The sequence below is a fragment of the Halichoerus grypus genome, chromosome 12 (genome assembly GCF_964656455.1).
Source record: "Halichoerus grypus chromosome 12, mHalGry1.hap1.1, whole genome shotgun sequence".
Classification (NCBI taxonomy): Eukaryota; Metazoa; Chordata; class Mammalia; order Carnivora; family Phocidae; genus Halichoerus; species Halichoerus grypus.
In genome coordinates this window covers 79097787-79111136 of record NC_135723.1, presented here as the reverse complement: position 1 = coordinate 79111136, position 13350 = coordinate 79097787, and positions in this window count along the sequence as shown.

Below are 13350 nucleotides of genomic sequence, written 5' to 3'. Positions count from 1 at the left end.
AAAATTAAAAGATACAGAAGGTAGAATTGAATGAGGATAAATACAAACTGATACACAGATACAGTGTAGTGAGATACAGAATGATACAAATCAATAATGAAGAAAATGGCCACCATGACATAATAGAATGTCAGGAATCTGAGCTTTATCTTAGTAATATCACAACAAAATTATTTCATATATATGAACATCATTTTCCTTGTTCAAAAAATGTAGGAGGAGGAGAGAGAGAGAGAGAATTGAATAAGATGAGCTCCATGGTACTAAAAAGTTTATGCTTCTTGATCTTTTAATATTCTTGATTAGACAAAACCTCATTTTCCTTTTTTCCCTTGAAGAAATTGGTATTTTTAACATCTCATGCTTCATGGTTTTTATTCACATATGTGCCATGGTAATAATTTCTCTGTCTGGTACCAGGTTTTGAATAAAAACAAAACTGCAGTATTTGATGATAAATATATAAGGAAGATTTGTTCATGGAAGCATGCATACATATTTTGATGGAATTGTTTTTCTGATCTAACACATGATTTAGATGTTTTTGCAGGACAAGGATAATGTGTTGGGAATATATTGAGTTCATTATGAAAACAGGTTGCACTAATATCAGGTATAGAAATGATACATTAGAGTCCAAGAGAACAGTGCCAAGCAAATTATAATTGTCATTTTTCAGTGATCTTTAAAATAGGGTGCAATAGAACCTTGGCTAGGAAGATCATAATCACTACCCTTTATTGAATAGCTGCTAGGTCAGCTGTTTTGTGGGTTCTCTCTTATAAACCATATTACAGTGTTGTATATAGTGACCATGAGATAAAATATATGTATGGGGAAATGATGAGGGGATTGAGGCTCAAGGATTAATAATTTACCTAAACTCACAGATCCGGTCCTTGACAACAATGGATCCACTCTCAGGTCTCTTGGGTTTTATGAGACCATTGTCTTTCCCACTTTGAGATTATGACATTTTATAATCTCCAGAAAGAGAATGCCTTGCATTCTCCTTTCATATCAGGAAAGTTGTTCCCTATGAAACATCTCTGCCACATTTGAATTTGAAGAAAATATATACCAAATGAGGAAAAGTATATAGAAATGCAGGAAATAATACTGAGAAGTTGGTTGTTTTTTTTTTTATAAATTGTTATTTATTATCTGGTGAACAATACAAAATCTTGACATAAAAAAGAGCAAATTGGGGCTCAGTAGGTTGAGCATCCCACTCTTGATTTGGGCTCAGGTCATGATCTCAGGGTCATGAGATTGAGTCCCCCAGAGGGCTCATGGTCAGCATGGAGACTGCTTGTCCCTCTCCCCCTCCTTCTCCCCCTTCCCCCAATGTGTGTGCATGTGCACGCGTATGCTCTGGCTCTCTCTGTCAAATAAATAAATAAATATTTTTTTTAAAAAGAGCAAATTGGCTCTTATTTCTAAATCCATAAATGTAGTTGGTAGTGGTCTTATAAAAACTGCCTTACTAGAATGTCTTGCAGAAACATGACATTAGGTCACTAATTTAGGATCTGTTTAAAGATAGCAGTATTAAGGGTGCCTGGGTGGCTCAGTCATTAAGCGCCCTTCGGCAGGGTCCTGGGATCGAGCCCCGCATTGGGCTCCCTGCTCAGCGGGAAGCCTGCTTCTCCCTCTCCCACTCCCCCTGCTTGTGTTCCCTCCCTCGCTATATCTCTCTCTGTCAAATAAATAAATAAAATCTAAAAAAAAAAGATAGCAGTATTAATTCTCTCTTTGTTTATTATGTTATCCAGAATAAACTACCTTATTTGGAGAAAGATGCTTCTGAGGCAAGAAGCACAATGAAGCAGCTCAAAGTTTCTTACTCTTAAGAGTAGTGATTGTTCCTTATTAAATCAGTGGTCAGAGATCAGCAAGGCTGCCTCCAAAGTAATTTCGGATGAATCAAGCCCTAGGGAATCAAGGCAAAGGTTTCCTATGCACATGTTAATTTGAGTATGTCTCATGGCGCCAAGGCAGTAACAGAACCCACGGCAATGAGCATGCTAATAAAGTAGCTGCGTGTACAAGTGGGGAAAGAGAAGTTGAATAGGGCCCTGGTCTAGTTTAACCACAAGATTTCTTTCTATTTTAAATTTTCACAACAAAGTGGTTATGGATGCTCAGGTAAATCTCAAGAGGTTGAATAATGATTCACAAGCCAATTGGAATGTTTCCATTTGAAATGTAGTCATAAAAACAGACACCGGCTGGCTCACTCAGGAGAGCATGTGACTCTTGATCTTGGGGTTATGAGTTCAAGCCCCACATTGAGTGTAATGATGACTTAAATAAGTTCTAAAAAGTAGTCATAAATAAATATAAATGTAGTCATTATTTTGGTAATGCCATTGATTGCTTAATGCTGCTAGTTTCTTTAACAGTGAGAGGTAGCAGAATATGCACCACCCCCACAAATATGCCATTTTGGCATATTGATTATTTTGAGTCAAAGTTAAGAAACAGTAAGGACACTCTTAACTGCTTCTGACCCTCCTTTGTCCTCCTGAAAGCAGAAAATAAATCTCCACGTAAAAGATACCCTCCCTATACCAAGAGGAAGAGAAACATCCTTATCACCAGAGACAGGAAATTTAGGGCTGAGAAGGCTGTATAAATAAACCTTGTTGCTTCTTCACTAATTTACTACCCCAAGCCCAAACTTCTTTGTCTTGTCAATTCTTCGCAAATTTATTGTTTGTATAAAAGACATAAAAGACACCTACTTTGGTCACTTCTTTGAGTACTGCATTTGATGGGCTCCTGTACATACGAAATTACATTTGTTTTTTTTGTTTTTTCTTGTTACTCTGTCTTATGTCGATTTAATTATTAGACCAGCCAAAGCACCTCGAAGGGAAGTAAAGGTTTCCTCCCCTCCAGCAGAAAAGGGAAATGTAAACCCTTGCTGTAATTGCCAATACACTGCTTTACACAGAAAGCCACTGAACTGGAATGGAAGCTATACCAGGTTTTCAGTTAATGAGGTTTCTCAATCAATCAGCAATAGTTGCTGAATGCCTGCTCTAGGGGTGCACTTTTCCAGGTAAACTCTGTGTTGTTTGATTTTCTATGTATAGCTACGAATGCCTTTCCAAAATTTGGAAGAAGGGGAAATGAGTTTGCTTTAAGAGACAAACATTGAAATGAACATATAAAGCAGCAATAAGCAGATTTGCCTCAAAGAGACTGAACGGCTCCCCTGGCTAATGGTAACTTGATTGAATGAAATAACAGCATATTTTAAGGACGCCTGTGTTAATGAATGGAGAAACGATTTAGCGACAGACACATAAACGGACAGAATGAGAGAGAGTGAGGATGAGGAAGTGGGGGAAGAGAGAGAGAATGTGAAAATCCAAGTATCTAGGGAGAAAAAAATGAATCAGGCCAACACAAGTCTGATGTAAATTAAGCATTGGACTATTGTACTTCTATGGGTAAAAACAAATAAAAAATAAGAGGCTTAATTCTCCCTGTTGAAAATAAGAGAACTTCTCTCCCACTTCCCCTTTCTTAGAGAATTTACTTAGAAAGCTTGTAAGTTCTTTCTCTCCTCTTTGAAATGTATACGTCTTTTATTTTTTTTATTTAGATATAATTGACATAAAACATTATATTAGTTTCAGGTGTATGACATAACGATTTGCTATTTGTATATACTGTGAAATGTTCACTGCACTAAGTCTAATTAACATCCATCACCATACATAGTTACAAATTGTTCTTTTCTTGTGATGAAAACTTTTAAGATCTACTCTCTTAGCAACTTGCAAATATGCAATATAGTATTATTAACTATAGTCTCCATGCGGTACATTATATCCCTGTGAGTTATTCCCCCATCCCCTATCTCAGGCAACCACCAATCCCTTCTCTGTATCCATAAGCTCAGGGGTTTTTTGTGGGTTTTTTTGTTTTTGTTGTTTTGTAAGGTATTGTGTGTGTGTGTGTGTGTGTTTTGTTTGTTTGTTCTAGATTCTACATATAAGGGAGATCGTATGGTGTATAGTCTTTTTAAAAGTTAAATAAACCTTGGGGAGCCTGGATAGCTAGGTTGGTTGAGCCTCCACCTTTGGCTCAGGTGGTGATCTCGGGGTCCTGAGATTGAGTCCCATGTAGGGCTCCGTGCTCAGCGGGGAGTCTGCTTCTTCCTCTCTCTCTGCCCCTCCCCCGCACTCATGGGCACGAGTACTCTCTCTCTCTCTGTCTCTCTCTCTCAAATAAGTAAATAAAATCTTAAAAAAAAAAAAGTTAGATAAGCCTCTTACTAGTTTTAAGAGCTAGGAATGTCTTTCTCAATGACCTAGGAATCATCTCTTTGAAAATGTAATAATCAAATCAAGACAGATAACACCCCTACTTCCTAGTTTCTGTGGGAGATTAGTGGCCTAACTTCAGTGAGAGTTTCATTCCAAGTGGCAAAACTGCTTCCTGTCATAAAGATATAAGAATTTTTTTTCTTTTGGGTAAACCAGTTAGCCAACACAGATGGTCATCCCAATTACCAAGTTAATTAAGGATGAACTATGTGTGACAAATGGGGCTGTTCTCTTAAGAATTAGTTATTGTTCATCCTGAGAACATTTATATAATGGATTGTATCTGCTTGGCTATACAAGAGTGAGACTTTTTGTTTTTGCAATCTCTTTGGTGGATTGTCTGTGATGTGTATCACATTGTGGTTTATTGCTTATTCAATAATAAAATTGTTTACCTTCTCTTCTATCTTTGTGGTAAGATTTTCTGTGCTAGGAGAAGATTTTGTTTCTAATTATATTTCTCCAACACAACTCTCTTTGCTCTAATTCCATGGTTATTCCAATTCTTGATTATAAATGGCTTTCCCTTAACAGTCTGCATCCAATGCATTAAATAGGTGTGAGAATTTTTGACTTGCATTATTTTTCTTCTAGTAAAATAATAAGCATTTGATTATACACATCAGTCTCTATGAGTATGATTATTGTTAGTACACTTTTCAAAGAAGAGTCCATTCTTAATTATGCTGTCAAGTTTTTAGGCTTGTAAATCTGAGAACCAACTTCCAATCCCTGATGAATTGCCAAGATGAATACTATTCTGCTTCGACTCTTAGCAAATAGCCAGCAGGCTTTCCCTAGTGAATTATTTTAGACATGCGCCTTTTCATGTAAAATTTCTTCAGAAACAAGAAGACAACAGATTGGAAAAACTTGTCTCCCTAGAAAAAATTGCTTAATGTTAAAGCACATGTTGTCTGTTCAGATCTTGCTCTTAGCTTTGCACTAAAAAGAGGTAAGTCTTGGGATGCCTTTAAATTTCTTTCTGGGATATCCAAGGGAATTTATCAAGGTGGAAAGAAACAGGTATTCTACTGAGGAATGAAGGAAAGAAAACAAAAAATTATGTTTCAGTGTTTCTATCTTAACATCTCTCAGATACAAGGCTTGGTAGACGGCAGATAGAGAACGCTGTTCTCTGCCTAATTTCCATTAAAAAAATATATGGAAGACTGAAGAAAGTCTACAGGTTAATTATTCTTTCTATTATCAAATGCCCATTTTATTCTACATTTGTTGTAGATGCCCTTAGGTAACATTAAAATAGAAAAAAATATCAATTTTCTGGGAAATTTCAAGGTGCCATTGACTATCTGGAGCTGACCTTTTCACTCAATAACATGCTTGGTCCCTGCTCCTTCATATGAAGTTCTAATAACAAGCTCTCATCTCTATTTATTCCTTCTATGCTCATTTTGTCATTCAGCCTCTTAATATGCTGGCACACTTTTATCCAGAGTAGCTCATATTTAGTATATCAGTTTTTCTCTATACTATATAGAACCTAAAACTATGTATATACTTCACCTAGCTATAGCCAGGCTGCACATGTATAAATTGCTTAAGATATAAAATTACTGAGAGACACCTGGCTGGTTCAGTTGGTGGAGGGTACAACTCTTGATCTTGGGGTTGTAGGTTCAAGTCCCATGTTGGGTATAGAGACTACTTAAAGAATTAAAATCTTAAAAAATAAAATAAAATAAAATTACTGAGATTTATGTTCATTTTAAGTTTGGAGTACTTAATTTTGATTCTAGATTATCTTATCCTCCAGCATTTTAGTTTTCACTTGTTTACTAACAAACTTTCTGGTTTATGAGTTCATGGTTTTGTGATAAGCTTGAATTTTGGTTATGATACATACTGGTGGTGTGTTCTGAACTAATTTTATTGATCAAACTAATTATTCATCTGAACCTCATCTAAAAATTGAAAATATTTGTGAATATAGTGGCTAGTTACCCATTTTAATCTCATCCCTCATTTTCATGCTTTGTAAGAAGAAGGGCAATAGATGTATAGGTTTACTAATCTCAAAATTTTATTCCAACTTAACCCCAAAATGCCTAAAATATATACTCCTTGTCATACTCATCAAGGGTGAAAAACAACAAATGTAAAAAAAATGGACATTTGATAATAGAAAAAATAATCTGTAGAATTTCTTCAGCCTTCCATATATATCTTTTAATGGAAATTAGGCAAAGAGAATGAAAGAAAATGGTGAATATTAACAACTCAACATATATTTCAAGATACAACTTAAACAGTACTTCTGAACTTAACCACAAATATCACATACACATATAAACTTCTATATAGACACACATACATGTACACACACACACACACACAGTTTCTCCTTTATTTTCTGAATTCCCCATAATATTTTGCACCTCTCTATGATTGAGATTATTTTTTTCTTTTTTTTCTTATGTTATGTTAATCACCATACATGACATCATTAGTTTTTGATGTAGTGTTCCATGACTGAGATTAATATCTGAAGTTTTCTTCCTATAATTTTCTCTACATTCTTACTAATAATTTTCACTTGTTAAAAAATGTTCTCTCTCATTGTATGTTACAAATGATAGGTTATTGAGGTGGCTTTTTGCTCCACTGTAAGATATCATAAATCTCATTTAAAATAAAGCACATGCATATCCTCATCTCCACTTCCAAACAAACCCAACTGATTTTTAGTTACTCTTCAAGTGTAAGAACTTTTTTTTTTTTTTAAGTAAGCTCTAGGCCCAACATGGGGATTGAACTCCTGACCCCAAGATCAAGAGATGCATGCTCTACTGATTGAGCCAGCCAGGCACCCCAAGAACTTCTAATAATAGCCTTAAACTTCTGCTTTGTCTTACCCTTTTCAATGCTAATCAAGAAAATTACAAATGAAGAACACACTCTTCTAATTAAAACATGATATTAACATTATTATATGATTAGGAATGTGATTTCTTAAAAAAGTATAGTAAAATTTTGCAATTTAGCGTTATATTTAGCAGTTAAAATGTTATTTCATTTAATATTGTTCTAGAGAATGTTGAAATGCTACATTCAAAAACATTAAAACAGAAGGAGAAATTTGGGCTTAAATTGATAAATGGCAAGATTCCAATAAGTCTGATAAAACCATTCTGATAAATGGCAAGAATATGATAAATGGCAAGATTCATTGGCACTCAGTAGAACCTGAGATGCCAAGAAAACCAAAATATCAAATTATTTTCTTATTTTATCTTAGCATACCTGCTTGTCAGTTGCAAAGAATTCAAAGAATCATGTCTGATTACTTTAGTACTTTTCTGTCCTGGCTGAGCAATGCCAGGAAAAGTTCACCAAAATAAATAGGAACATTGATGTGGTCTTTCTTGGGGCCAGGGCATATGGTTAGATCTAGGGAGGGCTACTCACATTCATGGTTGCCCTGGACTTGTGTCTGTCAGGTTGTCTGTCAGGATGGATGTACATGTCTTGAGAAAGAGAAGGTTTTTTCCTAATATGAACAAAAAGCATTATTCAGGCTGCAGCTAGACTTGGACTCTAGATACACACTGAAAAGCAATAATACAATAAGCCAGAATCTCTGCCTGATTAGATGACAGCTTCAACTAAACTTGCATCTTTTGTAAAAACATATGGAAATTCAAATGTAATATTTCCTCAAGAAATTTAGTGACTTTAATGAGGATACCATATTATGAAATAAGATAATAAAAATGATTAGCATTTATAGTATAAATAGAAATAGAAATCTACTGAGTTTATTATTGGTTTCTCCCTGTTGCAGTCCTAGTTTATTTCAGTCAAAAAATGGCTAAAAATTTGGAACATCATGATATGAAATGCAATACAATTAGACAAAATACAGGAAAAAATTCTTAATGAATAATACATTCAAAAAGTAATAGAAGAAATATAATGAAATCAAAAGTACAACCATAAAAATAATGGTACATTAAACTACTTAAGAATATTACAAAGAAAGAATTAGTTGCCTATTAAATGCTATTAAAAAGAATAATGTAACAAATAGCATGAACTTGAAAGCAATATATTAATATATAGCCAAGAGAGAAGGTAAGTCCATGCATTAACACTTATGCTCTGATTTAGAAGATACAGGAAAAGAACACTTGTAATAAACTCCCCAAAATAAGAGAGCAAAAACTTAACATTGAAGAACAGTTATAGATGTTTGTAATAGGCAGAATCAAAGAGGTGGGGGAAGAGATCTTGAATAACAGAAAAGAAAACCAGTGGAAAGCTGTCTTGTGGTCAGGAGATCTCTGAGGAGCTCACTGTAAGAGAAGGATAATAATGAAAACATCAGAATAAATTCCAGAAGTAAGAGGAAATAAGAGTAGGCAGAAAGGAAGAGTAGCCCCCAAAGTGAAGAAGCAAGTATTCCAAAAGGCAGTAGGTATAATCTAGGATGAAAACAGTCTCTCGCTGGCTTGAGTTTGCATCCTACCTGTCCTATTCAACTGGCTGTGTGACCTTGGGCAAGGTAGTAACCCCTTTAAGGATCAAATAAGCATGTGTATGTATGATTTTTGCCATAATAATATGCAGTATGTATGTTCAGCCATCTAATCATGAATATATATATATCTCATATATATCATTATGGCAAAAACCAAAGGGAAAAAAGAGAAATGTTGCAACCAGGAATAGTATTCAAAAGAGTTTTAGTTTGAGCCTGGAAATTCCAAGATGTAGAGGAAATAGAAAGGATGGCAGATCCTTCTCACCATAGAGTTATGAATATTATTAACTGATTCCTCTTCATCCCTAGGCAGTTTAGAGACAGCCATTCAGAGTTTCTGTTGACCATACTTACACCAGGCCTTCTTGGGAGTTAGTTTTTCCACTGATTTCCTCAAAATGCCACTGAACATTTAGTTGATTACATTGATAGTTTTGTGGTTGATGATGTTTATGAGTCCTACCAATCTGGGTCTCTTTCTTCCTTCCTAGCAAAACCCTTTCTTTGATCATATGACTATCCCTTCTTCTCCAGGGCTTGGCCTGATTGTCTAAGAATGAAGGTGAATTCTAGTGATTGGTTCAGGGATCTAGGCCTAAGCCAATCAGCACATGGCACACCTTAGGCTGCAAGATTTAGTCACAAGTGGGTATGTGACCAAATTCTGGCTAATTGGGAGAGATTTGCTGAAGATTTCTGTGGGGGGAGGAGAAAGCATCTTTGGTATTATAAGATGGTTCTCTGCATCCTTTCTGTCTTTCTCTGGTGTAGTAACAGGTGATGTGCAATATAGCATTTTCACTACTATGTAGAGAGTAGCCTAAGGAAAAACCCAATACTCTGAGGAAGGCAGGGGGAAACTATGAAAGAAACAGAAACAGAATTATGGAATTAAACAGACCTAAAGTTGGGCCTCTGAAGTCTCAGTCATATAAGCCAATAAATTTCCTTACTGTTTAAGCCAGTTTGAATTGGATTTTGAGGTACTTCTGTGTGAATTGGGTTCCATATCAAAAGAGCTTTCATTCATTCTCTGACCAGAGTGCCCTTTATCCAGTTTGCTTGACCTTATAAATTAGTGTATTTTAGCCAGGAGGACTTTAGGTCATAAAAATCTTGGGGGATCTCCTGATCAATTACAGAATGTACCAAAGAATTAAAGAGCTTCTTAGATACCATTCTTTTAGGAAAATCTTCCACTTGTTTGGACTAGTTTGTCCTTTTGTTCCAGATTAACAAGTAAAACAATAGATTTCTTTCTCATACTTTCTTTTGCTAATGTAAGTAGAGCTTGGATGTAGTACAAAGCCAAGAGGTGTACCCAATGATTTCTGAGTCCTTTTTTAGATTAGTATATGGCTACCATGGAGCTTCTATTCAGAACTGTCCTTCATAGGAAGTAGGCTGCTAAGAAAGAAAACTGAGGGGCGCCTGGGTGGCTCAGTTGTTAAGCATCTGCCTTTGGCTCAGCTCATGATCCCAGGGTCCTGGGATCGGGCTCCCTGCTCAGCGGGAAGCCTGCTTCTCCTTCTCCCATTTTCCCTGCTTGTGTTCCCTCTCTCGCTGTGTCTTTCTCTCAAATAAACAAATAAAATCTTAAAAAAAAAGAAAGAAAAATGAGATGATTCTAACCTAAGACAGTTTTGTCTAAATGAAAAAATAAGACAAAAATTAAATTCATTATGAATTTTATACTATATTTTTAATGAATAGAGACAGTAGAATTTGTATGTTATGTTAAATAGCCTGAAATTATTACAATTTTAATAATACAGAATAATATTGGAAATCAAGGAAAGGTACACTGGAGGAAAAATAATTCAAAACTAGAAAGTCTATTTTCAAAAGTCAAACTAACAATTTTTTTGTGGCTTTCATCTTCAAATCACTATCCTCTCAAAATGCATTTTATTTCCAATCCGTGTAAGTAGTACTCCATTTCTTTTACTTCAGTGAGTTTTTTTTCTCATTATTTGTTCACCAATACTTAGTTAATTTACTCTCCAGAAATAAGCTTTAGGGGAAGACATGTTGAACATATTTTAACAAATCTCAAATTTCAGGCTACTAAGAATTTGTTTAGTTGCTGTGTCCCTGGACCATGGGCTTGTACCCAAGCCCTGCTACAAGTGACCTTTCACATCACATCTGTATCTCTTGCTTCACAGGTGTTTGGCCACGTTTTAAAAAATACTGTTTCTCAGTGCCTAGAACAGTACCTCATGTGCAATAGGTGCTCATTAAATATTTAAGAGAAATTAAAGTGAATTTTTTCAAATAGTATTCTCAGTTTGAAAATGACAAAAATACTTTTGAAAATGACAAAAACACAAAGTATTTTTATCATTAGGGAAGTAAAGTCTAGGAAGTCACTTCCTCTCATAGCAGATTTGTATGGGGTATACTCTCCTGAGGGTGTCTGCTTCCTGCCCCACCACCCAACTAAAGTCACTCAAACTAATTCTCTGTAAATCCTCACCTTAAGTGAGAATGCTGTTGCTGTCTTGTACTAGGATACTTTCTGCCTCAGAGAGTGTTTTATTAATGGGAAAATATTTGAATTTAATATTTGCTCTGCAGCTTAAAAATTGACTTTCATTTATAAAATACAGATAATTCAGAAAATAGACAAATGAGCATCTGGGTTTAAAAGCTGGGTCACTATGATAGATAGAAAATGTCCATTTACCCTTTTTCCTTCTCTGTTTACCACAAACAAAGCAAGATCTAGCCAAATGAGATATCTCATTAAATCACTTTAGGATTCAGGTCATGGCAATGGTTAGTTTGGTCTGGGATAGGTGAGCAGTTTGTTCCCTACATCATCACAGGAAAATTCAAGGACTAGAGATGTTATTTAACTTGCTGTATTTTCTATTATAACACAGACTGCCTTTTTATCCCAAAACTTCTTCAATGATTGCCCTAGAAAATTTTTGGTGGTGTAGATAAAGGGTTACACCAGTTCCAAACTTTCCTGTTAAAATATTAAATAGGAACATTTGAACAGTATTATATCACTGCCATGAAACTGACTAACAGTCTGGAAGCAATAAATTTTACTTAAGTATCCTTCATTGTAGTGAGTGCTTCACCCTGTGACAGATACTCTCCAGTGAAGGTTTCCAGTGAAACTCCTTCTGTCTCAGCTAAAAATCTTTTAATAGCTACCCTAATCCTGAACCATTTTTGGCCTCCAGTTAATATGTGTTAGGAATGTAATTAATCTATCACTATCAGTAGTACGTTAAGAGTTATAGACTAACCCCAGTATTGAAAGAAAGGAGATCAATTTTCTCATTATTCTTGCTGTAGATTTTCATAATGATTTCTTTGCTGTATTTCTTGAAAACCTATTGTATCCGTTCAAAGACCACATGTTTGCAATTCTTGATTTGGACACTCTGGAAGATAAGGGAAATAAATATCAGGAATATGAATTTAACTGATATCCTGATTTTTTGGACAGGATCCAGGGTATTAAAGCTGATTTTAGTCTACTCAAAAAACTTACCTAATTTTACAGTCCTCAGACTCTGGATGAAGTAGAAACTAAAAAGGAGGAGAAACTAAAAAGGAATTTAGCCTTCTAGTAGGGACTTGAATCTTTTTTTTAAAAGAGAGAAAAAGAAAAGAAAGGACTGAATTGCTCCAGATTCCATGGTTTGAGAAAGACCAAGACCACAGTGTTATTTTTAAAATCTGATAAAAACAATTTTCTTAATTAAAAGAATTTCTCAAGTTCAATGTTGTACAAACTCAAAAATTTGGGAGGCCTTAACAGCTTCCTCTCATTTTTGTGTAATACCCATTTCTTCATTAAGTTACTTTAGTTGTACTTCCTATATTTCTTTCCAATTATTCCCTTTCCTCTTTTTTCATTGCCTTCACCTATTCTTGCCCTCTTGTCATCTCTACAGTGCAGCCTGAGTGATTTTTATTCTAAAAAATAAAACATGAATATAATTCTGGTGCTTAACACCCATCATTGCTCGTAGGATAAAGCCCAAAACCTTGGGTACGGTGCATAGGGCGCTAGGATCTGGCTTCAGTTCTGGGCATTCCAGCTACTCTGGCCTTCCTTCAGGGACAAACCAGATTCCTTCTTGCCTCAGGGCCTTCAAATACATCCCCCTTTCTGCCTGAAATATTATATAGATCTAGATGTATACATACACACACACACACATATATATATACATATACTCATTATTGAAATTATCAAACATATTTATACTAACATTACTAATCTTACTAATCTTATTTCATCTATGGCACCAACCACCCCACCTCCAGCCCAGATAATTCTGAAGCAAATCCCAGACATATTATGAAGGACACTTTCTAATTCACACTTATCTTTATGATCTCTGCTCAAGCACCACCTGCTTCCCTCATCCCTCTGTCAGAATGAGTCATACCTGCCTGTCTCAGGCTGTCTTCTGTTTACTAGTACAGTACTTCATAATGACTACTAATCTATTCAGTTTTCTACAAAACTAT